This window comes from Homarus americanus, unplaced genomic scaffold (genome assembly GCF_018991925.1).
Source record: "Homarus americanus isolate GMGI-L3 unplaced genomic scaffold, GMGI_Hamer_2.0 scaffold46197, whole genome shotgun sequence".
NCBI classification, from domain to species: Eukaryota; Metazoa; Arthropoda; class Malacostraca; order Decapoda; family Nephropidae; genus Homarus; species Homarus americanus.
In genome coordinates this window covers 8,239,635-8,267,515 of record NW_024723050.1, presented here as the reverse complement: position 1 = coordinate 8,267,515, position 27,881 = coordinate 8,239,635, and the positions used below count along the sequence as shown (strand labels likewise).

Genomic DNA, 27,881 nt, shown 5'->3' with positions numbered 1-27,881 from the left:
TGCAGTAATGAAGGAAATATGATACACGTTATCTAGAATTCAAAAAGTTTTGTTTTGGTGTCGTAATGAGGTAGAACGTGTGGCGAGGTGTGTGGAGATTAATGGTGGTGTGGCTGACAAGGGGGTGGTAGAGGCTGACAGGGGGGGGGGAGGTGGAGGTGGCTGACAGAGGGGGTGGGTGGAGGTTGGTCGTGGTGGAGGCAGTGGTCAGTTAATGGAGTAAAAGAGTTTAGGTGTCTTCCATTAGGTGGTGTTGGAGGTCGTCAACGTCTTGGTGGCTTAAGGCGGCGTCACACTACCACTTTTTCCGTCAACTTTCCCGGTTTCCGTCGATTTTTCCAAGAGTTGTCAATTTTTTTTTAGCCCGTCTCGTTTCCGCCTGACTGACTTGGGCTAGTTTATCTATACTGGACAATGAGGATAATTATATAACAAATATCAAACTTCGTAAAATAACCCGATTTAATTTTAAAAGTATTCAGTCTCGCACTCTTAATAAATGGCTTAAGTGTCCGCCTCCTGGTTAGTTGGAGCCGCCATCTTTGTTTACAATTGACGAACGCAGAAAGACGTATATGAGAGAGAGAGAGAGAGAGAGAGAGAGAGAGAGAGAGAGAGTAGTCTCTACACCTGTCTCTTCTTGCTCTGCCACAAAGCCGTAAACATTTCATCAGTAAACAGAGAAGAGGGTTGGCAGACGTCAGTACACAGTCGTCTTGTGTAGCGTCCCGAGGCTACCTACTGTGTGCTCAAGTGAAACACGGCAGTGGTGGTAGATGCAGTAATAACAATATACACAGTAGAAACAGAAGCAGGAAGAGGAGATGACATAGGAAAATAGTAAGGAATGGAGGAGCTAGGAACATAAGAAAATGAGTCTGCAATAGGCCGGTTGGCATATTAAGATGTGGAGACGCAATCTTCTTTTTCTCTTTAGAAATAATAATGAACGAACTAGATGAGAAAATTCACGCTGAAGCTTAAAACCTATTTTTTGTCTTAAAGTAAATCTATGGTGACCAAAAATTTACCCCATAAGTAGGGTGTGACGTAGGCGGGTCACAGGGTACAGGCGAGACAGTGAGCTGAGCGGCCAGAGCGCGGGAAAAAACATTCTCTCAGTGAACAAATTAACAATGGTGTGTGAAGGTGGTGTAGTTCAGGGTACCTCATGTTAATAATGATTTATTTTGTTGTTAATTTGTTTTGTTTCAAGGTATAGAATCTAAATCCCGTGACAACAGAGAGAGAACACTAAAAATACACTACGGAGAACTGACAAGAGCCATCACCGTAGCAGGAACAGACCACTGAGTACAACTGTAATAATTCAGCAATGTATTTTGGTCCCGCGCTGCCAGTGGGACTAACACGCCGTGACAGACAGCTCTCGTCAGGCTACTTAAAATATTTTATTTCCATGGTTTTATTGCCAGAAATATGACCCCCCCCCCTTCAGTGTATCAACCATGACCCTCCCCCCAGTGTGTCATAACCACTCTCAGTGTCATACAGACCTCCACAGTGTCTCAGTGTGTCTGACCCTCCTCAGTGTGTCATAAAGCCCTCCCCTCAGTGTGTCATAACCGACCCTCCCCTCAGTGTGTCATAACCAGACCCTCCCTCAGTGTCTGCTTGACCTCAAGTGTATGTCTACCGACCTCCCCTCAGTGTGTCTTAACCACGACCCTCCCTCAGTGTGTCATAACCAGCCCTCCACAGTGTGTCTACCTCCCTCATGTGTCCTGCGACCCTCCCTCAGTGTCATACCACGACCCTCCTCAGTGTGTCGCAACCACGACCCTCCCCTCAGTGTGTCATAACCCGACCCTCCCCCAGTGTGTAACCACGGCCTCCCTTTCAGTGTGTCATAACCACGACCCTCACAGTGTGTCATAACCACGACCCTCACAGTGTGTCATAACACGACCTCCCCTCAGTGTGTCACAACCGACCCTCCCTGGTGTCTGCTTGACCCTCTCCTCAGTGTGTCATAACCACGACCCTCCCTCAGTGTGTCATAACCCGACCCTCCACAGTGTGTCATAACCACGACCCTCCACAGTGTGTCATAACCACGACCCTCCGATGTGTCATAACCACGACCCTCCACAGTGTGTCATACGCCCTCCTCAGTGTGTCATGCCACGACCTCCCCTCAGTGTGTCATAACCACGACCCTCCCTCAGTGTGTATACCACGCCTCAGTGTGTCTGCTTGACCCTCCCTCAGTGTGTCATAACCACGACCCTCCCCTCAGTGTGTCATAACACGACCCTCCCCTCAGTGTGTGTCATAACCCACGACCTCCCTCAGTGTGTCATAAACACGACCCTCCCTCAGTGTGTCTGCATGACCCTCCCCTCAGTGTGTGCCACGGCCCTCCTAGTGTGTCATAACCACGACCCTCCCCTCAGTGTGTCATAACCAGACCCTCCTAGTGTGTCATAACCTGACCCTCCCTCAGTGTGTCATAACCGACCCTCCCTCAGTGTGTCATAACCACGACCCTCCCTCAGTGTGTCATAAACCACGACCCTCCCTCAGTGTGTCATAACCACGACCCTCCCTCAGTGTGTCATAACCACGACCCTCCCTCAGTGTGTCATAACCAGACCCTCCCCTCAGTGTGTCATAACCACGACCCTCCACAGTGTCATAACCGGCCCTCCCTCAGTGTGTCATAACCACGACCCTCCCTCAGTGTGTCATAACCGACCCTCCCCTCAGTGTGTCATAACCACGACCCTCCCCCAGTGTGTCATAACACGACCTCCCTCAGTGTGTCATAACCCGACCCTCCCCTCAGTGTGTGTCATATACGACCCTCCCCTCAGTGTGTGTATCACCACCCTCCCCTCAGTGTGTCACCACGACCCTCCCTCAGTGTGTCTGCGATTCCCCTCAGTGTGTCATAACCCGACCCTCCTCAGTGTGTCACAGCAGCCTCCTCAGTGTGTAATAACCACTCCACAGTGTGTCCTAACCACCCACAGTGTGTCATAACCACGACCCTCACGGTGTGTCTGTACGACCCTCCACAGTGTGTCATAACCTGACCCTCAGTGTGTCATAACCGTGAATTGGTTGTAGTGTAAATGTAGTGAAGTCTAGGACAACGCACCTGAGCATTCCAGTTTCTAATATTGCCAAGTTTATTACACTCGGGTCAATAATACACCTTGCGATTACTCCAGGTACACCTTTCCATGTTAGTGGCGCCAGGGATAACATTTCAGGGCTTCAAGGTCCGTGTTATTGGCGTTGAGGTGGAGTGATAAGACTTGCAGCTTCTTCGTCTGGTGATGCTGGATTGCTGTTGAGTGTTGTGTTGGGGTAGGGTGTCGGGTGTGAATTGGTGTTGGAGTGTGGGGTGGTGCTGGGTGGTATAAGGTAGTGTTCGGTGATGTGGAGTGGTGAGGGCCGTGTCTCATGCTGGTTTCTCAATGTACAGTAGTTTTCAGTGTTCATGGAGCAAACAAGAAGCCGTGTCTATCTGTCTGTGGCTCTGTGTGTATGTCAGAAACGCAATAAACACTGCCATTTATCGTCAAAAATTTACACCAAAGAAAAAAATCCACAAATACAAAAAAATAAATATTCTAATTAGGTTCTTGTTGATCTCACCTGCATACTAATAAAGGTAATTAACTTAAGATGGTGAATTAGATCGGAACTGGTGAGACCTTCCTTCACGGGGCACTGACCAGAAGAGGTGAGTAATACCTTAGATCTCGGTGTGTATATTGTTTTAGTCGTGTGTGTGAACAAGTAAGATTTCACCTTCGCTTATTGTCTTAACCCCTTGAGTATGATGATTTAACCCATGATATGATGATTTAACCCCATGAGTATGATGATTTAACCTTGAGTGTGATGATTTAACCCTTGAGGTGATGATTTAACCTTGAGTGTGATGATTTGCTTATGAGTGTGATGATTTAACCCCCATGAGTGTGATGATTTAACCCCATGAGTGTGATGATTTAGCCCGGGTGTGATGATTTAACGCTAGGTGTGATGATTTAACCCTTGAGTGTGATGATTTAACCCCTTGAGTGTGATGATTTAACCCCTTGAGTGTGATGATTTAACCCCTGGTGTGATGATTTAACGCCTGAGTGTGATGATTTAACCCCTTGGAGTGTGATTTTCTTGTGAGTGATATTTAACCCCTTGAGTGATGATTTAACCCTTGAGTGTGATGATTTAACCCTTGAGTGTGATGATTTAACCCCTTGAGTGTGATGATGATTAACTTGTGAGTGTGATGATTTAACCCCTTGAGTGTGATGATTTAACTTGAGTGTGATGATTTAACCCCTTGAGTGTGATGATTTAACCCGGGTGTGATGATTTAACCCCTTAGTGTGATGATTTAACCCCTTGAGTGTGATGATTTAACCCTTAGTGTGATGATTAACCCTTGAGTGTGATGATTTAACCCTTGGGTGTGATGATTTAACCCTTGGTGTGATGATTTAACCCCTTAGTGTGATGATTTAACCTTGAGTGTGATGATTTAACCCCTGGTGTGATGATTTAACCCTGGGTATGATGATTTGACTTGAGTGTGATGATTTAACCCCTGGTAGTGATGATTTAACCCCTTGAGTGTGATGATTTAACCCCTTGAGTGTGATGATTTAAACGCCAGGTGTGATGATTTAACCTTGAGTGTGATGATTTAACCCTTGAGTGTGATGATTTAACCCCTGGTGTGATGATTTAACCCCATGAGTGTGATGATTTAACCCCTTGGTGTGATGATTTAACCCCTTTGAGTGTGATGATTTAACCCCTTAGGTGTGTTTAACATGAGTGTGATGTTAACCCCAGGTGTGATGATTTAACCCCTTAGGTGTGATGATTTAACCTGAGTGTGATGATTTAACCCTTGAGTGTGATGATTTAACCCTTGAGGGTGATTTGCTTATGAGTATGATGATTTGTACACCTTGAGTATGATGATTTAACCCGGTGTGATGTTTCCCTTGAGTGTGATGATTTAACCCTTGAGTATGATGATTTAACCCCTTAGTAGTTTAACCCTTGGTATGATGATTTAACCCCTTGGTATTTGGTTAACCCCTTGAGTGTGAGATTTAACCCGTGAGTATGATGATTTAACCCCTTGAGTATGATGATTTAACCCTTTGAGGTGTGGTGATTTAACCCCTTAGGTGTGATGATTAACCCTTGAGTGTGTATTTAACATGAGTGTGATGATTTAACCCTTGAGTATGATGATTTAACCCCTTGGAGGTGATGATTTAACCCTTGAGTATGATGATTTAACCCCTTGAGTGTGATGATTTAACCCCTTGAGGTGATGATTTAACCCTTGAGTGTGATGATTTAACCCCTTGAGTATGATGATTTAACCCCTTGAGTGTGATGATTTAACCCCTTGAGTGTGATGATTTAACCCTTGAGTATGATGATTTAACCCTTGAGTGTGATGATTTAACCCCTTGAATATGATGATTTAACCATATTAGTACGAGGAATTACCGCTTGAGTATGATGATTTAACCCCTTGAGTATGATGATTTAACCCTGAGTATGATGGTTTAACCATTTGAGTATGATGATTTAACCCAGACTAAGATATTTTAGTAAAGTTAGTGGTTGTTTATATCTCGTCATCTAGAGAAAACGGGGAAAATATCGTCATTTTTCGCCCCCTCATTCAGGCTATACTTATGTCTCAACTTACACGACTGTCGGGAAGGTAAACAGTTCTTTCATCTTATGTAATGAAGGAAGATTATTTATCTGTTCTTTCTTTCTTTCTTTCTTTCTTTCTTTCTTTCTTTCCATCCATTTTGCGTGTGTGTGTGTGTTTGTCACAAAGCATAACATAAATTCCCCTTATTACATCCACAAGCGAGAGGAAGGGAGGTTAGGAAAGAGAGAGGGAAGAAAAGAAGGAAGGAGGGCTAGAAGGAAGAAAGGAGAGCTACAGGAAAGGAAGGAAGGAAGGAAGGAGAAATTAGAGATGGAAGGAAAACGAGGGAGGAGAGGAAGAAAGAATAAAGGAGGGAGGAAAGAAGGGTGAGAAGAGTCTCTAATACCATAGAACAACTAAAAAGCGGAACAAGTTTGGTCATAAGGCTACAGAATTTAAACCCTATCATGAAAGACTAAGACGACTTGGCCTCACAACAGAAGACAACAGACATAATAATTGCAGTGTTTATTTAAGAAGATGAAGATGCCTTGTAAACATTGAATGACAAACTGCAGTATATCAGAGGAACCACAACAAACTGAGAAGAAATGTGTACAAGTTATTTAAGAAACAATTCACTAAAGACAGAAGAAATTTGTCTTTTACACAGAGGATTATTGATCCTGTAAATCCCACATCCATAAATGACATTGAAAACAAATTATCCAAATTAGGGTCATTAAGATTCAAAAGGGGTAAGGAGTAGGTGAGGATAAATCTCGTAATAATTCAACAGGTAAACTCTGAAGATTATTGGTTTATCTTAATTCTGTTATAGATCTGTGTCAACTTAATTCCCTGGTTTTAACTTAGTAACTTGACTCTCACGTGGTAACTATTCTTCAGTAGTTTAGTCTCAGGAGAAGATACAAAGTTACTACCTAAACTTAAGTCAGTGAACATGAAAGTAAACATGTTATACAAATTCTAATGATACTTAAATATAAATCAATATATACAGTATATATACATTGATGTTTACATAGTAGAAATATATACATTGGTGTGTTTAAATAGTGTTTATATATACTTTTGTGTTATTATATACTGCTTGTACGTTTATCTAAAATGTGTGTGTGTGTTGGTCCACAGAGTCCGGGTGGAGTACTGCGTTAATGAGAACACCTTCAAGGAGAGACTACACCTGTACTTCGTCAAGAACCAGCGATCGAGTAAGTGGACGGCGGCCTGATGGTGCATGGTGGTGACGTGTGGTGCATGATGGTGACGTGTGGTGCATGATGGTGACGTGTGGTGCATGATGGTGATATTTGGTGTGTAATGGTAACGTGTGGTGCATGGTGAAGTGTGGTGCATGGTGGTGACGTGTGGTGCATGATGGTGACGTGTGGTATGTAATGGTGACGTTTGCTGTGTAATGGTGATGTGTGGTGCATGATGATGACGTATGGTGCATGATGGTGACGTGTGGTGTATGATGGTGACGTGTGGTGCATGATGGTGACGTGTGGTGTGTAACGGTGACGTGTGGTGCATGGTGGTGAAGTGTGGTGCATGGTGCGACGGTATGATGAAGTGTGGTGTATGATGGTGAAGTGTGGTGCATGATGGTGACGTGGTGTCTGATGAAGTGTGGTGCATGATGGTGACGTGTGGTGCATGATGGTGACGTGTGGCATGGTGGTGACGTGTGGTGCATGGTAGACGTGTGGTGCATGGTAGTGACGTGGTGCATGGTGAAGTGTGGTGCATGATGAAGTGTGGTTCATGCAGGTGACGTGGTTTATAATGGTGACGTGTGTGGCATGATGGTGACGTGGTTTTGTAATGGTGACGGTGGTGCATGATGGTGACGGGTGGTTTGTGATGGTGACGTGTGGTGCATGATGGTGACGTGTGATGCATGATGATGACGTGTGGTGTGTAATGGTGACGTGTGGTGTGCTGTGCTGTGAGGACAGGTGCAAGGTGGTGAAGTGTGATGGCGATGGTGACGTGTGGTGTATGATAGTGACGTGTGATGTATGGTGATGGTAACGTGTGTTGTTAAGCAGTCCCACTACTCAATTAGAGGATTTTGACCAAACAACTAAAAGAGCTCTGTGTAAAAAAAACTAAGATATTTACGAATGCATTAATTATAAGCAACAACTTCATACACTTGGGAAAAAAATGTAAATTCATGTTAATCGTTTTGGGAATTAGTGAAACTCTGCCCTGAATAATTGATGACCTACCATGAAGTATTAGAATAAACTGGTTAAGACAAGGTTATTTCTTGCTGGTAACGTGTGTGTGTGTGGGGCGTGTGGTGAGTGGGGCTGTGGTTGCTGGTGAGTGGGTGTGGTGGTGGTGTATGGGTGGTGAGTTGGGTGTGGTGGTGGTGAGGGGTGTGGTGGTGGTGGTGTATGGGTGGTGAGTTGGGCGTGGTGGTGGTGAGCGCGTGGTGGTGGTGAGTTGGTGGTGGTGAGTGTGGTGGTGGTGAGTGGTGTATGTGCGTGTAGTGGCGATAGCGTGTCGGGTGGTAATAACGTGGTAATGATATACGTGTTAGTGTTGTATAGTAATAAACATACTATACAACATCAATAACACGAGGACAACAACAACAGTACATTAATTTTCCATGTCTGAACACAACCAAAGAATCAGTATATAATTAAGAATAAACAAATAAATAAAAACCCGATACAGACGTCAATATTAGAGAGCCCAGAAGACATACTGTGTTGTTAACGTTCATGTGGGAATGTGAGATTAACATTCTTCTCGTTCGGTCAATAGAGAAGAGACTTACTATAAAGTTACCAATATTATTTCTTACAAGTTGATCAGTGTTTCTGTGACTGTCAGACGGGGGAAATATTGCCTGGGTGGTGGTGGTGAGAGTCAGGCTGTGAGTGTTGGAGTGGCGAGACCCGGGGGCAGCAATACAAGTTGAGTTTGGGAGAGAGTTGAGAGGCGGAGGTTTCATTAAGTTAGAGGAGTTATCTTTTAACATGAAGTTTCTGGAGAGAGAGAGAGAGAGAGAGAGAGAGAGAGAGAGAGAGAGAGAGAGGGAGGATACTTTACCTAACTTACTGTGACTTAACCATCAGTACAATAACTACCTTTAAATCTTATTGTTATGATGGGAGGGAGGGAGGGGAGAGTTCCTGTGCCAGACACGAGGTAAACAAACACGCGGGCAAGTCCGTTTTCTTCACCTCTGTATGTGTGTTTGTGTACTCGTTTGTATGTTTATGCTGTGGCTTATGTTTACATGATCAGGTGCGTGAGAACATGTAAATGACGCATTCAAACACATTATTACTTGTCCTTCGTGTGTGTGTGTCGTCCGGGTGTTGCCTTTATTCATGTGTTGCAATGAAGTACATCAACAGTGTTTGTATTCATTGATTACCCTGCTGGCAACTTTACCCTTAATTGAGTTGTTCGTTTAACTACATAATCTTGTTAGCCATCATGGCGAAATTCGTTCATTCATCAGGAAGCTGCATTAACATTTTTCATTACTTCCACGACGAGGACCATCTGCGACGCTCTAGGAACCATCTGGCGCTGAGTAGCTCCCTCACAGCATTCTTGTCGGAAGAGACCACCAGCTGTGCGCTAAGATCTTCCACAATGGCACCGCCACCACTGGCTCGCCACTACAGGAAGACACTTCGACAGCGTCAATACCGTAAGAGGCCAACCGCTGTTATGATAACACTTTCACGGCACCGAGAGCAACAGCTGCAAGATAACAGCTAGACAGCACAGATACCGTAAAAAGCCTAGTTGCTGTAAAATGGCACCGTCACAGCACCCGTACCATGAAAGAGCCCAGTTCCTGCAGAGTATGAACTAGACGGCACAGCAGTCGTAAGAAATTCAGTTGCTGCAACGTAGAAGTCCTTCACTTGGTATCAGATCCACTGAACTCTATTACAGCTACTACCCTGGTGAGAGAGAGAGAGAGAGAGAGAGAGAGTAGTAGTAGTAGTAGCCGCCACCTCTCTCTACCCAGACCGCCTTCAGGAACCTCTCTCGTGGTGAGTTGTTCTCGCCATCCAGGTCTCGGCAGCAACTTGGGACGCAGAATCCTCCAACCAGAACGAAGACAAAGACTCTCACTCCCTCTTAACTGGAGTCAACAAACCACATAACGAAATCGACGAATGAAACTGCAATTATATTTACAAACAACGGTACAGTCACAGAAGTTACAAGATGTTGACGGTACGCACCTGACGGTCACCTGATCTTGACACTTGAGGTCTTGCAATGTGTCACAAGGGAGAATGTTTTCCCTCACATGACGAGGTGGTGAGGGAACGTTTGTTTACCTTCCTTGAGCGTGTTAGTATCAGGTCTTCTGTTCTTTATCACCCCTGTGTGTGTGTGTGAGAGACAGTACATTAACACACACACACACACACACACACACGAGAAATCGATCAGGAGCCAAAAATAACTTAACATTATTTGAAACTCAATTAAGAAACAGCCAAAAGGAATGTTACTGTCGACGGGTGAGAATATTGCCTTCACCATCCTCTACTCTATTTGTTAAACATTATTATATTAAATAGTTACAATTATGTTGGTGGGAGACTTGGGGGGGGGGTTACACACGTCAGCTGGGAGTGTTTATTTTAACTCTGTGTACCGGAGTTTGGGAGTGAGTTAGGTGGCGTTAACATTTCATTTAGGTTTTGAAATTTGAATATTTGTTTGTGTTTTTATAGAAGTTTTGATATAATTTTCAGCGACTGTAAATTGTGTAAATGTTGATGTTGATAAAGTTGTCATTATACATTAAAAAAAAATACGGTATTTTGATGGCTATTAATATTATTATTGTTGTTATTATTATTATTATTATTATTATTATTATTATTATTATTATTATTATTATTATTATTATTATTATTATTAAGATATTCTCCCTATTACAATTTCTATTAAATGTCATATAATCAGATACATTATAGTTCAGTCGCATCGCTCCAGTTCTCTAAAGGGATTCGGCCCCAATCTCTTTTTTATCGTTCGTAATCTCTTGTAGTAATTGTAATATTGATAAAGTGAATTACGTTAATGTTATAGGTTCGTGGATATAGTCTTTTTAACTCCTGATGTGAGGAAATTGTACGGAGGAAAAAACAATGCATCAGGGATCTTGTTTCGGTGGGTCGTCGGAAGTCAGGTCGTGGTCGCTTAAATTTCGGAAGTAATCGGTTATGTATGGGTTGAGAGAGCGGGATGTTGACGGTACTGTGTTGTTGTGTGTGTGGTGGATGTGTTGTGTTGTGAGCGTGTGGAGTTATGTTGTGGCTGAATAAAAAAAAACACCATATATAACCATGCAGAACCTATTATATATATATATATATATATATATGTATATATATATAATACGAAAAGGGAAACAACGGTGCTGTTTTTTTCCCGTGTGATTTTATCAAGATTTATCTTATCCACATTTCCATTGTGATCTATATGAAATATATATATATATATATATATATATATATATATATATATATATATATATATATATATATATATATATATATATAAAATTTCATTAGCCCAATAAAGCATGGACTTTCATGACTGGCTTACTTGGCTCAGAGGTAACGTTCCCCGGTCACAATCATAAGATCGTGGGTCTGAATCCTGGCGGGGTGAGGTGTTTTATATATATATAGAGAGTAGAGAGAGAGAGAGAGAGAGAGAGAGAGAGAGGAGAGAGAGAGAGAGAGAGAGAGAGAGAGAGAGAGAGAGAGAGAGAGAGAGAGAGAGAGAGAGAGAGAGAGAGAGAGAGAGAGAGAGAGAGAGAGAGAGAGAGAGAGAGTTCCCTCATTAAACAAACAACAACAACAATGCGAATAACAGATGAACCTTGACGCCATGTTTTGTTATCCCAGCGTCGATGGTGTTGTGTTTGAGGACCTGGCCAATACCCGGGACTTATTACGGCTTATCCTCTCAGCTGGACGATTTTATCTAATTGAAACTGTAGCTGTTTATTTATCCAGAATAAAAGACACAAAGTAAACAAAAATTTAAAATATTACCACGGCTGAGTCTTTTGGGTGTAACCACTCTAGAAGGAACCAGAGAAATACTATGCATTTATCTGTAAGGAAAGTATTAAGTTAGTATGATGTAAATTACAACAAGCGGTGGTTGAACTAGTCCACGATCGTGTGTCTTAATATGTAAATTGAACTTTATCGAGAATCACCGAGGCTATTTTAACAATTTTCTACGGCTTGTTTGACGATCGGAAAACCTCTTAATTATAATGGCCCTGTATTGCCTACGCCTTCTTTCATATTTTTTAGCCAAACTGATTTTTCGAATAATTTTATAGTGAAATATTATCCCTATCATTAACTAATAAATGTAATAGGAAACTCGACGTAAAAAATGATACATAAATAGTAATAAAAAATCTATAGGTTTATTTTCATTGTTCATTAATATGTTTAAACACCGGTCACTTAAAATAAAGACTATGACAACAAATACAATAATAAGTCAAGTGTTATTGTCGTTGGTATACTAAGTCATAAATGTTATTTTCTGTTATGGGATCAACGTCAGGTCATCACAGGCAACAACAACCCTCTGGACATAGCACACCTCACGCAGATGACCTTCAATACATAGGTTGTGTCAGGTCATCTTGTTGCATCTAGGACTCGGTGGTTCCCAAACTGGGGGGGGACGCGTGAGGTGGGTACATGGGAGGCGTGAAGCCATCTGCCCAAATGAAGAAACTCTTTCGGGAGTAACTCTCTCTCCGTTTGAATTTCCCACACATCCATGCAAGACCACAGTATAGCAGTCACCCCAATCCGTTTTCTATCATTTCATATCTCTCTCCTTACTCGTCTTGTACATGTCAAGGATACCATACTGACTGTCACACTACTCGTATCTTTCACGACACTACCGGCCACCGATCCTCCCTCACTGAAGTATATAATTAAAGTCTTTTATACTGGTATTATTTGTTTTCATCCATGTTCACTATGCAAGGAGTTCTCTGATCCTCAATAATACTAAAATATAATTATAATAAAGAATATAATCTATGTAGATTTTACCTACAAAAATATAAAGGGGGGGGGGGCTTGGCAAAGGGGGGCGTCATGTTAAAAAGTTTGGGAACCACTCATCTAGGTCGTTGTCGTCTCTTGGTACTTCGTGATCTCTTATCCTGAAGAAGAAAGATGAAGGTTACTGAAGATTTTTACCTATAATGATAAACAAAAGTGAATACGTCGTATAAATTCGTCTTCAGTGACAGCATCATCAGCAGCTCTTGGATCAATGTCTGTAATTTATTTCAGCAAGAATCAAGATATTTTTTGTAATCTTTTTCCTTTGTTCAATATTTTTTTTTCATTTTTTTTTCTTTCACATTTAACCACTTATTGAGTTAACAGAAGAGTGACTATGAATAAGAAATAAACTCGTTTTCATTACACCTGTCCACCTATAGAGTCGGGTGTTGACTCATTAATTTGTGAAGGTGATGGATGGTGGTGCACCTGACCTTAATTACCGGCCGTCACCATCCACCACAGCCCCTCCCTCCCTCCCTCCCTGACAGTGACGCTGCTCCACCACCTGTCAGATTATCGAGGCTGCACCACCTGTCAGATTTTCCTACTGCACCACCTGTCAGATAGTTGATTTTTTTTACTGCTTCACGTTTGTTAGTCACAGTAAACAAAAAACTTTCAACTGACTTTTTTTATTGTTTGTCGTAAAAGTTTGTTCAGAGTCAAAATACGACGATCTCGGATAACCTTTGAAGCGACGTACGGGTTAAGGGTGCCACATACCGCCACATACCAACACATACCGCCACATACCACCACATACCGCCACATACCACCACATACCGCTACATACCACCACATACCGCTACATACCACCACATACCGCTACATACCACCACATACCGCTACATACTGCTACATACTGCTACATACCACCACATACCGCTACATACCACCACATACCGCTACATACCAACACATACCGCCACATACAAACGCATACCAGAATCACCTTAATGACATTGACTTGTAAATATACAGGTCAGCCTTGCCTATACCGAGGGTGGTGTTGTAGTACTGTGATTAACCCAGAGTTTAAGATGTCCTACTGTTCTTGGCCAGCCTCAAGAGCAGCGCCTCGCCCTCACTCACGTCATCACACAAACTGTCTCCAGATTAAGAGTCGGGAGGGAAAATTTCCTTGGAGAGTGCTTACGTGTGTGTGTGTGTGTGTGTGTAGACGAAATACGTAGAGAGTTATAGCGTCTTTCGTGGATGATATAAATAGCTACAAACCTGAACACACACACACACGAGTAGTCTACCTGCAGAACAGAACGTAATTATGAACTTGTTATTTTTACGCCAAAATTGCCTCCATAACTTTAAAAAAATTATGTTAAGCCGCTGAGAGAAAACAGAGGTGTTGTCCCTAAATACACACACAAAGGTATAGTTCCATAAATATACAAAGAGATTTAGTCCCTAAATACACACACATTTAGTCCACGAATATACACACAAATGTATCATCCTTGATTATACATAGTGCTTTATAAACAAGAGCTGAATCACCCCCGTGTTTGATATAGAGTTCAGCTACGGAAAGGGTCGATGGTGGTGCGTGGCATGGGTGGTGCGTGGCATGGGTGGTGCGTGGCATGGGTGGTGCGTGGCATGGGTGGTGTGTACTCCACACATGATTGTACGATTTTAATTGTTAATAGGCTAGGTTAGGGAGCAGTTACTTGACCTTGGTGTGAGTGTAGGAAGAGTGCCGGTGAGCTGAGCGTAGGCGAAGGGTGTAAAGGGCAGACATGGGGCAATTACATCGGTAATGTAGTCGATTACGATTACATGGTAATTTTATGATGATTACAATAAAAATGGATGTAATCGATAGCGATTACATAATGCGTAATTATGATTACAATCATAATTATAGGACAGGAAACAGCGAGTAAGCATTAAAGGCGGCACTAAACCGATTGGGGTTACGTCACTAGTGGAGTACCCCAAGGCTCAGTACTTGGACCAATACTATTTATTATGAATATAAACGACATAGATATAGGCGTAGACAGCAACATAAGTAAATTTGCTGATGACACTAAAATAGGGCGTGTAATTAAATCTGACGAGAAGTCCGCAAAACTTTAGGAAGATCTAAACAATTTTTTGGCATGGTTTGAAATGTGGCAGATGAAATTTAATGTGGATAAATGTAAAGTACTTAGTCCAGGAGATGTAAACAGAGAAACCAGATATCAGATGAACAACGATGTTATAGAGAAATTCGACTCTGAGAAAGATTTAGGAGTAATGATAAGTAGGAATCTTAAACCAAGTAAACAATGTGTATTTGCTCGAAACAAGGCTAATAAAGTACTTGGGTTCATACAAAGGAGTGTTAGTTACAAGTCTAGCGAGGTTGTCCTAAAACTATATCTTGCGCTTGTGAGACCTCACTTGGATTACGCAGTTCAGTTCCGGTCACTACTACAGAATGGATATAGAATCCCCATATGGAATTCAGAGGAGAATGACAAGACTAATCCTGGGCATTAGGAACCTTGAGTACAGAGACAGGTTAAAGCATCTTAATTTGCATTCCCTCGAGAGACGTAGAGTGAGAGGCGATATGATAGAGGTGTATAAATGGAAGTCAGGGCTAAACAAAGGTGATCTAACAAAGGTACTCAAACTATCCAACCAGGAGCGAACTCGTAGCAATGGTTTTAAATTAGACAAATTTAGATTTAGGCGCGAAAAAGGTATACATTGGTTTGGAAATACCTGTAGAGTAGTGGATGAGTGGAACAAGTTACCAAACATCATCATTAACTCGAATACGCTGTATAGCTTCAAACATAGGTTGGATGGATATATGAGCGATAGGGGTTGGGTGTTAACTGGGCCAAAATTTTCATAAGATTAAAATGTAAATTATAAATACAGAAATGTATCTGGCCAAAATAACTCAGAAGTGTTCCGAAGTTTGGGAATATTATTAACACAAATGGTTATAAGAGGATAGTAATTTAGTTGTCTGATAAAATTAAATTTATGGTATACTGCATACACTGATATAACTAAGACATTACCTTCAGTAAATGTAGATCATCAAAACAATACTGTAATAATAAATTTAAAAATTAACTCATATTTTCTTAGACAAGAATTAGACCTCAAAGGTTTTGAAACACAATGTGTCCATTATCTCAAAGAAAGTTTCAAGTATAAAATCTATCTAATGATATTAATTTAAGCAAATAAAACGTACAGTACATATTGTACATCAATAACAGTAAGAAAATATTGAGTGGTTACACCTCAGGACAGGGATATGGAAATGAAAATTTATTATTTTTGTTGAACTAATGAAAACTAGACTAGAAGGTTTGATCATTTAGCTGGAGATTCGGCCAGCGACACTGAATACTTTCTCAGCAGGTGGTGAAGAGGACAGGCAGGGATGCTTTGTTTTGTTCCCAGAATTTGAGAAGATCTGTGTCTTGGGAGGCGGGAGGCAGGGATCTGACGAGTAGCCTGTGACCTCCCCAGAGCGTCACTTAATTGATAAAATAATTAGCCTAAGTTTGCGTGTTAGTACCGCCTGTGTTTACTTGGCCGTAGATCAGTTGTTACCAGCACCAATGTTTAAATCTTACTGACTCGATATTTTGTTACTAGCAGCTAGAGTATTAGACAATGTGGAGGGTGATTGTTTGTCGAGTCCTGTAAAGGACCGAATGTAGATGACTGTTGAAAATCATGAGCTCAGTATTGTAAGAAAAGGAAATGAATTACCGACATGTACTTACTATTCTAATCGTGAAAGTAATCGCGGTTACGCGAGTACGATTACTTTGCACAGAATAAGAATGTAATCGATTACGATTACTTCAAAAACTGAAATCGATTGTAGTCTATTACCCCAGTGAAGGGTCATGTTAGCGGTGCCAGTCATCCTGGGTCACTGGGCTGAAGGGTAACACTGTAGGCGATGTTAGTGACTTAACGGCCTGTCATGTGAGGAGGATTTAGTTTTAGTGAAGATTCAGGTGGTGGTGGTATAGTGTTGTGGTAGTGTAATAAGTCCACACGTCACGTCACCCCCGTCACCCCCCCCGTCACCCAGTCCCCCAGTCCCCCGTCACCCCCCGTCACCCCATCACCCCCCGTCTCAACCTTAATATCTACTCGCCTGTAAAATAATTTGATTTAGTGACATTTTCAAGGAGGTAGATGTTGGTTCGCGTGTGGTGTTGGGAGCCACCTGTGTGTTGCTTGAGTTGACTGGAATATAATCACTGTTTTGTCTGGATTTTTATAGTTGTGTCGATTATATTTCCATCGCTACTCACAAATGTTGCCAGAATTAATGAACAATAACAAGATATGAAGTATGTATGGTGACAGGTACATAACAAAAGACTATAATTAATTATTTGGTGAACTATTACTTGTTGGCTATGTACTGTTTGGTTAGGTTACTCTAGCTTAGGTTAGGTTAACTTCCAAGAGTCTTATTTTACCACTGGCATTAATAACGCCATCCAATAAATTAATCATACCTGACCAAGTTAACCGATGACTTGATTAGCAAATGCGTGCGGCAGGACGTGGCGGGTGATTACCTTCCCACCACCACCACTTATACCAGTAACAAGTGTGTGTGTGTGTGTGTGTGTGTGGCCAGTAACACGACCCACACGACTATATCCACAGCCGATAATGGAATCCACAGCCGGTAATGGAATCCACAGCCGGTAATGGAATCCACAGCCCGTAATGGAATACTATAGTGAATTGGTTATCACAGGTTCAATAGCAGAGTACAGTGACCTTTCCTCTTACATCTCTTCAATACCAGATGATACAAACACACTCTTATCTCACCACTTAACTGCCTCCACATCCAAAGGTTGTTTTTGTTTTCGTAATTGTGAAAACTATTAATATATTTATCAATACTATGTTGGTTTGATTGGGACTTGGCAACTGTGTGTGTGTGTGTGTACGGGGAAGGCAATGTGTGTTACGATGCTTAACACCTCTACACCCACCCATACTCACTCCCACCCACCCACCCACCCACACTCACTCCCACCCACCCACCCACACTCACTCCCACCCCCGTGTTCTTGTCTACATTGTCTAAAGCCACAGCGCCTGTTTCATAGCCTTGGTTACTGACTGTGAGTAATACCTTCCAGCTACCCAAGGAATATTATCAGATCAGCCACTGGGCCCAGCTGGACTCCTCGACCCACCTGAATACTGTATAGCAAGAACGACCATGGCTCTTTGACACACCATAACTGATACCACTATGAGAGTCGTTCTAGTCGTTATGGGTGAAGATGACGACCATTCCTATGTCATGTTTTCATACTGACCGACCCACACACACACACACACACACCTGAATTTAACGTCAACAGAAAATAATGACAAGTCAGTTTCTCTTCTCAACCCAGGTATTGCAAGGTCCGGGTCCGGGTCCGGGTTTTAGGGGGGCAATATTTCGTGATATTGATAATACCTGGGAGTTGAGAGCTCAAGGCATCCCATATTTCATTTATTTTGACATCTGATGTGGCGATGATGATGGAGGAGGGGGATGAGTGGTGTGGTGGGGAAGGATGAGGAGGGGAGGGGAAGGATGAGTGGTGTGGTGGGGAAGGAGGAGTGGTGTGGTGGGGAAGGATGAGTGGTGTGGTGGGGAAGGAGGTGGTGTGGAGGGGGAGAGATGAGGGGAAGGATGGGTGGTGTGGTGGGGAAGGAGGTGGTGTGGTGGGGAGGGATGGGGGAAGGATGGTGGTGTGTGTGGGGATGGGTGAGGAGGGTAGGGGAAGGATGAGTGATGTGGTGGGGAAGGGTGAGGAGGGGAGGGAAAGGGTGTGTAATGGATGGAAGAGTGGTGAGGAGGGGGAAGAGAGATGTGGAAGAGGATAAAGAGGTGAGGGAAGAGGGAAAATAGGCGAGGAAGAGGAGAAGCCAGGAGAAGTGAGAAGGAGGAGCTGGAAACACGAGGACAGGACAACAAGAAAGAAGAAAAAAAAAGTTATCTCATTATTATAACTCTAATAAACATCCATCTACCATCTCATAATAAACTACTACTGCAACACATCTACCTAAAGCATCATAGGGTCAAAAATCATCTATGGGTATTTGCTATAACTACTACACGTCGCTTTTCTTCTTAACACAAGACCCGAAAACCATCATCTTAACTTCTCTCTATCAGCTAAACCAAACTAATCCCAACTTACTGTCAGTTCTTAATTAGATGTGTTGCCAAGGTTTATGGTGTGTAAGCTGGAGGAGGAGACGTTGGTAACACTGGCAGGTCCTCCCAACTGCAGAATCACGTTTTTTGGTTTTGTTTTAGTCTTTCAAATTTCATCTTTGTAGGACTATTCGTTCTTTAAACCCTTGAGTACGATGATTTGAACCCTAGAGTACCATGTGGATTAGTAAGCTTAAGTGATTTGGGCCAGTAAACAGTAGATCACCCATTAGATGTCACTCACCCAGTCTCTCTGCTGTAGGTGTGTTGTATTCAGGTGTTCCTCTTCCACGACCGCTAGGCCTCTTGTTTACCCCGGCGAGGAAGAACAAAAAATGGTTATTGTCCCGGGAAATGTGGAAGGGTGGGAGTGAGGAGTGTGACGTATGTGTAAGATTATTTCTGGACCTCCGACACACACACACACACACACACACAAGGTGAATGGAGGCAACAAGAGTCATGAGACGGGCAATATTTTTCTCCAGAAATGTTTACCTCATTATTAAGAGAACTAGTTTGGTAGGAAATGGGATATTTGTTTGTTGTGTATCGACGTTTCACTCTGTCGCGGGGCTTCACTCTGTCGCGGGGCTTCACTGTCGCGGGGCTTCACTCTGTCGCGAAGCTGTCTTAAGTTCTCCGGGTTAGAAGGGTGAAGGAGCAGTGTAAGTGACCTCTCATTAACAGTTTAAAGCCGCCCAACTGATCCCCTGCAAATGCTATAAAACAAACGATGGGGAGATAGAGAGTTGCGTACGATATATACCACCCTGGAGACCCCCCCACCCCCCTCCACCCCCTCCCAAGATACCCACCTCTTCAGCGCCTTCGTCATAACCCCAAAGAGAATCAATAGGGTTCTCCTCGGTCAGTAAGTCTTGAAGAATAGTTCACATTTTGTCTTGCGAAGTTAGACAAATCCGTCAGACGAAAGTTATGCCACACAGTCCTAGTGCAACCTGTCCTAATTTGTTGAGACTTGACACCCAACAAGTCCATCCTCACACACTGCTTCTAAAACATACTTATAAGTACCTAACCTGTACACTTTATCAAGGCTTTAACTATTTTGTGTGGATGTGCGTGCAGTAAGGCAGGTAGACAGTCCATTACGTTATCATGGTACTCAATACTTCATTCTCTGAGCTATTTAGGGCGGGGTGCTGGTGGTCGAACTAAGTGAAAATCTATATGTCGTAAGTTACAGTAGGTTATTTTGGGAAGGTTTATATAATTTGTTAAGGAGACGGACTACGTGCCCTCACAGTACTGGTGGTGAAGTGTGGTGAAGGATTCGGTTTTTTCACATACTTTAAGGCCACAGTTTTTTCGGCAGACAGACACAGACAGGCATGGATTAACTACAACAAATACAATACAGTAATGTATAAATCCTACAGATAACTCCGACTTACACACACGTACACGCTATAGTATTGGAAATATTTCTAAATAATGAATTAGATGTGGAAGCGTTGTTATTTGAACCGTCCAGGGGGTCCATTTTAGTATATAGTGATTCAATGTACTAAAAATCCAGGAAATTATTTTATAGATATTAAAATTAACTTTAGGGTAGTTCATTTATGCAGCAGACGTCACTAAGTATTCGAGTTGCAGCGACCTACTTAATTTAACACTCGCCTCCTGGGCCTAGGATCAAGATCCCTCCACGAGACGCCCCTAGTCGACCCAGCTGCAGATTGTGTACTTAACTTTATAGACTGGGAAAGGAATGCTACCGCTGCCTCCTTGTGTACCGACGACTTAGTGAGCTGTATCACCACCCAGCTGTTCCTTCAGAATACTTAACAAATACTGACAACACATCAACGACAGATGGATGTATTACAAGTGACAGTCAACAACCACCAAATGTTTATACTGTACGCTATATATATAATGACCCGTCAGTTATGTTTATCTTAATGATGTTAGTTTTATACAATAACCTGACGAGCCTCTGTGGTTAGTAATATATATAAGTGATCACCTGGTCCTTCTGTCACATGTAGCGCCGTCGACCTCCCCACCCCAGGTCCAGGCACAAGGTAATAAGCTAATTAACGTGTGTGTGTGTGTGTGTGTGTGTGTGTGTGTGTGTGTGTGTGTGTGTGTGTCCTCTGGTTGTGCTCATGACATAATTATATCACATGGCTGAACGTCCCTCCAGTAACCTACACTTCTCACCAAGTCTCATATACCAATGTCTCGTCTCTCTCACTCCAGTTAGCGTCACTTGTGGTCAGTTTAGCTACCAGTTATCTCACCATTTTTCCTGTGTTAGTTCATTCTGATGTACTACTACTACTACTACTACTACTACTACTACTACTACTACTACTACTACTACTACTACTACTACTACTACTACTACTACTACTCCTCCTCCTCCTCGTGTCACACTATAGGAAGTACAATACAATCAGGGAGTTAAAACAATCCCAAAGTGAGATATGAGAGTCTTTATTGACATTGTATATTATGGCTGTGTCGGCAGGTGTTCACAGGTGAGGTGAGAGGCCAGGGATATTACTAGTCTAGAGGGGCGTTAAGATGATGACGGTCATTATTAACAACATGTATAGATTCTCATTATGGTTGTTAGTGTTGTGTTATGGTTGTTAGTGTTGTGTTATGGTTGTTAGTGTTGTGTTATGGTTGTTAGTGTTGTGTTATGGTTGTTAGTGTTGTGTTATGGTTGTCAGTGTTGTGTTATGGTTGTTAGTGTGTTGCTGATGGAGGTTTTCGTGATGGAAGGTAGGTTTGTCATGTGTTTTGGTTGGGTTGGGTTGGGTTTGGGATTGGGTTAAAGTGTAAGTTGGGTTAGTGTAGGTTAGGTTGGGTTAGGTTAGGTTAGTGTAGTGTGTTTTGAAGCTTATGTGATAAGGTCTTCCGTTTACTACTTGTAGTGATGACCTTCCAGTGAATCTCTCTCTCTCTCTCTCTCTCTCTCTCTCTCTCTCTCTCTCTCTATTAATAACTCGTCTACAGTATAACGTCACCTTGTATCCTGTACACCGTGTTAAAGGTAGTATTGAACGCCACACATAAGAACCCCGTGTTACTTGATGTTAACTCCGTGTTCCTTAGTGTTAACTCCGTGTTATGATGTTAACTCAGCGGTACTTGATGTTAACTCCGTGTTACTTAGTGGTACTCCTTGTTATGATGTTAACTCCGTGTTACTTGATGTTAACTCCGTGTTACTTGATGTTAACTCCGTGTTACTTGATGTTAACTCGTGTTACTTGATGTTAACTCACGTGTTACTTGGTGTTAACTCCTTGTTATGATGTTAACTCCGTGTTACTTGATGTTAACTCCGTGTTACTTGATGTTAACTCCGTGTTACTTGATGTTAACTCCGTGTTACTTGATGTTAACTCCGTGTTACTTGATGTTAACTCCGTGTTACTTGATGTTAACTCCGTGTTACTTGATGTTAACTCCGTGTTACTTGATGTTAACTCCGTGTTACTTGATGTTAACTCCGTGTTACTTGGTGTTAACCCCATGTTACTTGGTTTTAGCCAGCGTTACTTGGTGTTAATCCCCGGTAGTTGATGTTAACCCCGTTACTGGGTGTTAACTCCCGTGTTCCTTGGTGTTAACCCCATGTTACTTGGTTTTAGCCAGCGTTACTTGGTGTTAACCTGTGTTACTTGGTGTTAAACCCGTGTTACTTGATGTCATCCCCGTGTTACTCTATATGAACCCCGCGTTACTGGATGTTAACCCCGTGTTACCTGTCATTATCACCACCGTCACCTCTCACCCTCACCTCTCACGCCTTCACTTCACCTCTCACCTTCACCTCTCACCTCTCACCTTCACTCACCTTCACCTCACCTCACCTCTCACCCTCTCATCCCTAACCCCCACCTCTCACCTCACCTCTCACCCTCACCTGTCACCTCTCACTCACCCCTCACCTCACCTCTCACCCTCATCTCTCCTCTCACCTCACCTCCCTCACCTTCACCACCTCTCACCCCTCACCTCTCACCTTCACCCCTCACCTCTCACCTTCATCCTCACCTCACCCTCACTCATTCACCTTCACCTCCCCCTACCTCTCACCCCCTCACCTCTCACCCTCACCTTCACCTTCACTCACTTCACCCCTCACCTCTCACCAAGAGATGATAGCAACACAATTAGTCGCCCTAAATCAGCAAGGACTCGGAACACAACAATTATAGGTTCTCCCCTCCACCTGTTGGTCATTAGCTCGACCCAGAATGAATTAGTGGGGGTTGTTGAGCATAAGTGTAAGGAGGGTAAGGAGGTGTGGAGGGAGGGTAAGGGAGGTGAGGGAGGGTAAGGGAGGTGTGAGGGAGGGTAAGGGGGTGTGAGGGAGGGTAAGGAGGTGTGAGGGAGGGTAAGGGGTGTGAGGGAGGGTAAGGGGTGAGGGAGGGTAAGGGGGGGAAAGGGTAAAGGGGGGTGTGAGGGAGGGTAAGGGGGTGTGGAGGGAGGGTAAGGGGTGTGAGGGAGGGTAAGGGGGGGGAAAGGGTAAAGGGGTGTGTGGGAGGGTAAGGGGTGTGGAGGGAGGGTAAGGGGGAAAGGGTAAAGGGGGTGGAGGGAGGGTAAGGGGGTGTGAGGGAGGGTAAGGGGGTGGAGGGAGGGTAAGGGGGGAAAGGGTAAGGGGTGTGTGGGAGGGTAGGGGTGTGAGGGAGGGTAAGGGGGAAAGGGTAAAGGGGGTGTGAGGGAGGGTAAGGGGTGTGGAGGGAGGGTAAGGGGTGTGGAGGGAGGGTAAGGGGGGGAAAGGGTAAAGGGGTGTGTGGAGGGTAAGGGGGTGTGAGGGAGGGTAAGGGGGGGGAAAGGGTAAAGGGGTGTGGAGGGAGGGTAAGGGGTGTGAGGGAGGGTAAGGGGTGTGAGGAGGGTAAGGGGAGGTGTGAGGGAGGGTGGGGGGTGTGAGGAGGGTAAGGGGGGGGAGGAAAGGGGGTGTGTGGGAGGGTAAGGGGTGTGGAGGGAGGGTAAGGGGGGGAAAGGGTAAAGGGGGTGTGGAGGGAGGGTAAGGGGTGTGAGGGAGGGTAAGGGGAGGTGTGAGGGAGGGTAAGGGGGTGAGGGAGGGTAAGGGGGTGTGAGGGAGGGTAAGGGAGGTGTGAGTGAGAGGGTAATGAGAGGGAAGGTGTGAGTGAGAGGGTAATGAGAGGGAAGGTGTGAGAGAGGTAATGAGAGGAGGTGAGGAGACGGGAGGTGAGAGTGGCATGTGGTGTTTGTGTCAAGCTGTCCTCCCTGTCAGACTCAACCACACTTGAGAGAGAGAGAGAGAGAGAGAGAGAGAGAGAGAGAGAGAGAGAGAGAGAGAGAGAGAGAGAGAGAGAGAGAGAGAGAGAGAGAGAGAGAGAGAGAGAGAGAGTATTTACATTTTATTTGTGTGAGCCGGACTTAAAAGTGCTACTATTTCATGATTACATAAAGAAGATAATTACTACTTCTTTTTTTAACCATATTCTATAAAATGTGAATCACGTGAAGATTAACACGAGGTTATTTCACCTTATTATTAACTGAACCTAACCTAACCACACCTAACCTAACCACACCTAACCTAATCACACCTAACCTAACCACACCTAACCACACCTTACCTAACCACACCTAACCTAACCACACCTAACCTAACCACACCTAACCTAACCACACCTAACTTAACCACACCTAACCTAACCACTCCTAACCTAACCACACCTAACCTAACCACACCTAACCACACCTAACCTAACTGCCCAAGGGTGTTCAATCATTAGGTGAAATAAACTGGGTGGTGGAGGGGTGGTATTCTTCATGTGATGATAAAATAAGAAGTCGATTTTGTATGTGGATGTGTTCTATATGTGTTCCAATAAGAGGTTTTCTAAACGTGTGTTGTAATAAGTGTTCTCTATGTGTTGTAATAAGTGTTCTCCATGTGTTGTAATAAGTGTTCTCCATGTGTTGTAATAAGTGTTCTCTGTGTGTTGTAATAAGTGTTCTCTGTGTGTTGTAATAAGTGTTCTCCATGTGTTGTAATAAGTGTTCTCTGTGTGTTGTAATAAGTGTTCTCTATGTGTTGTAATAAGTGTTCTCTATGTGTTGTAATAAGTGTTCTCTGTGTGTTGTAATAAGTGTTCTCTATGTGTTGTAATAAGTGTTCTCTGTGTGTTGTAATAAGTGTTCTCTATGTGTTGTAATAAGTGTTCTCCATGTGTTGTAATAAGTGTTCTCCATGTGTTGTAATAAGTGTTCTCTGTGTGTTGTAATAAGTGTTCTCTATGTGTTGTAATAAGTGTTCTCTAAAGTATGTGTTGTAATAAGTGTTCTCTAAAGTATGTGTTCTCTCAGTATGTGTTGTAATAAGTGTTCTCTAAAGTATGTGTTCTCCAAGTATGTGTTCTCTCAGTATGTGTTGTAATAAGTGTTCTCTAAAGTATGTGTTCTCCAAGTATGTGTTCTCTCAGTATGTGTTGTAATAAGTGTTCTCTAAAGTATGTGTTCTCTCAGTATGTGTTGTAATAAGTGTTCTCTAAAGTATGTGTTCTCTCAGTATGTGTTGTAATAACTGTTCTCTCAGTATGTGTTCTCTCAGTATGTGTTGTAATAACTGTTCTCTCAGTATGTGTTGTAATAAGTGTTCTCTAAAGTATGTGTTCCCTCAGTATGTGTTGTAATAACTGCTTCAAAGTATGTGTTCTCTCGGTATGTGTTGTAATAAGTGTTCTCTCAGTATGTGTTCTCTCAGTATGTGTTGTAATAACTGTTCTCTTCTCGGTATGTGTTGTAATAACTGTTCTCTAAAGTATGTGTTCTCTCAGTATGTGTTGTAATAAGTGTTCTCTAAAGTATGTGTCTCCGGTATGTGTTGTAATAAGTGTTCTCTCAGTATGTGTTCTCTCAGTATGTGTTGTAATAACTGTTCTCGGTATGTGTTGTAATAACAAGTTCCTCAAAGTATGTGTTCCCTCTCAGTATGTGTTGTACAAGTGTCTTCAAAGTGTTCCTCTCAGTATGTGTTGTGTAATAAGTGTTCTCTCAGTATGTGTTGTAATAACTGTTCTCTCTCGGTATGTGCTGCAATAACTGTTCTAAAGTATGTGTTCTCTCAGTATGTGTTGTAATAAGTGTTCTCTAAAGTATGTGTTCTCTCAGTATGTGTTGTAATAAGTGTTCTCTCTCAGTATGTGTTCTGTAAGTATGTGTTGTAATAAGTGTTCTTTAAGTATGTGTTGTAATAAGTGTTCTCTAAAGTATGTGTTCTCCAAGTATGTGTTCTCTCAGTATGTGTTGTAATAAGTGTTCTCCAAGTATGTGTTCTCTCAGTATGTGTTGTAATAAGTGTTCTCCAAGTATGTGTTCTCTCAGTATGTGTTGTAATAAGTGTTCTCCAAGTATGTGTTCTCTCAGTATGTGTTGTAATAAGTGTTCTCTAAAGTATGTGTTCTCTCAGTATGTGTTCTCTCAGTATGTGTTCTCTCAGTATGTGTTGTAATAACTGTTCTCTCTCTCTCTCCACAGGTCTACGGATACGGATATTCAACTTCTTGATCAAGTTGCTCACTTGTGTCCTGTACATCGTCCGAGTGTTTATTGACGATAATCCAATCCAAGCTAACTGGTGAGTCTCTCTCTCTCTCTATCTCTCTCTCTCTCTCTCTCTCTCTCTCTCTCCACATACACACTGTACCATTATTTAAGTGTGTGTGTGTGTGTGTGTGTATTTTCCTTCTCATTCCTCCGTCTGTATATGAGTATAATGTATAATACTGTATAACTAGCAGTCCACATCTTCCTTCTCGACACACACACACACACACACACACACACACTCTGTGATCCACCCTGCCAACTTGTTTCCAAAAATACGATTACGTTTTATAGTTAGTAAAGTTAATATGAACCCATTGGCAACTTGTGTTAATACCCCCCGTGATGCCTCGGCTTAACTAGTGGTAAAAATAGTAATAATAAAATAAAAACTCGTATCTTATCTTGATACTTAAAGTTCAACAATCCATTTTTTTTTGTCATAACTTTTGAATTTTCCAACGAAGGGAATTTAATAGTTTCCCCCAGTTTGACTTCCAGAGTGAGAATATATATATGTATTTTATTTATGTTCCAACGTTTTAATTATATATATGTAGATGTATATGTGGTATTTTTTATATGTGGACTGTGTTGGTAGATAGTGGGGCAGTTATTGATGGTAGTAGTTCTCTTTTTGGTTCATAGATGATAATGATTAGATAGATTCTACTGTATAAGATTGGATTACACTCACACCAGCCAGCCCTCTACCCACACACTCTAGCTCTTAACCCACACACTCCAGCTCTTAACCAATACACACACTAGCTCTTAACCCACACACTCTAGCTCTTAACCAACACACACAATAGCTCTTAACCCACACAGCGGCCCTCAACCCACACAGCAGTCCTCAACACACACACTCTAGCTCTTAACCAACACACTCTAGCTCTTAACCAACACACTCTAGCTCTTAACCCACATACTCTAGCTCTTATCCCACATACTCCAGCTCTTAACCCACACAGCTACATCAGCCCCCAACCCACACACAGCAAAACTCTCAACACACACACACACACACACATTAGGAGAAAACTCCAAGGTAGTCACGTAATATGACCTCTTAACGTGACCTGCATCTAGTACAGCGTCTTCCCTGTTGTTGTGAAAAGTTGGTGTACAGTTACTTAACCTCTTGGGTGTGAGTACTTAACCTCTTGGGTGTGAGTACTTAACCTCTTGAGTGTGAGTACTTAACCTCTTGGGTGTGAGTACTTAACCTCTTGAGTGTAAGTACTTA

General features: G+C 42.7%; 1 protein-coding gene across 1 annotated transcript in view; it reads left to right on the top strand.

Annotated features, from left to right (window-relative positions):
• Nucleotides 1-6,825: 6,825 nt before the first annotated feature.
• LOC121863323 (potassium channel subfamily T member 2-like) overlaps nucleotides 6,826-27,881 on the top strand; it is a 103,771-nt gene continuing 82,715 nt past the window's right edge. Inside the window, exons 1-2 of the mRNA XM_042361946.1 lie at nucleotides 6,826-6,906; nucleotides 26,564-26,663. The gene's annotated coding sequence lies outside the window, so the exon portion shown is untranslated. The remainder of the gene's footprint in view (nucleotides 6,907-26,563; nucleotides 26,664-27,881) is intronic.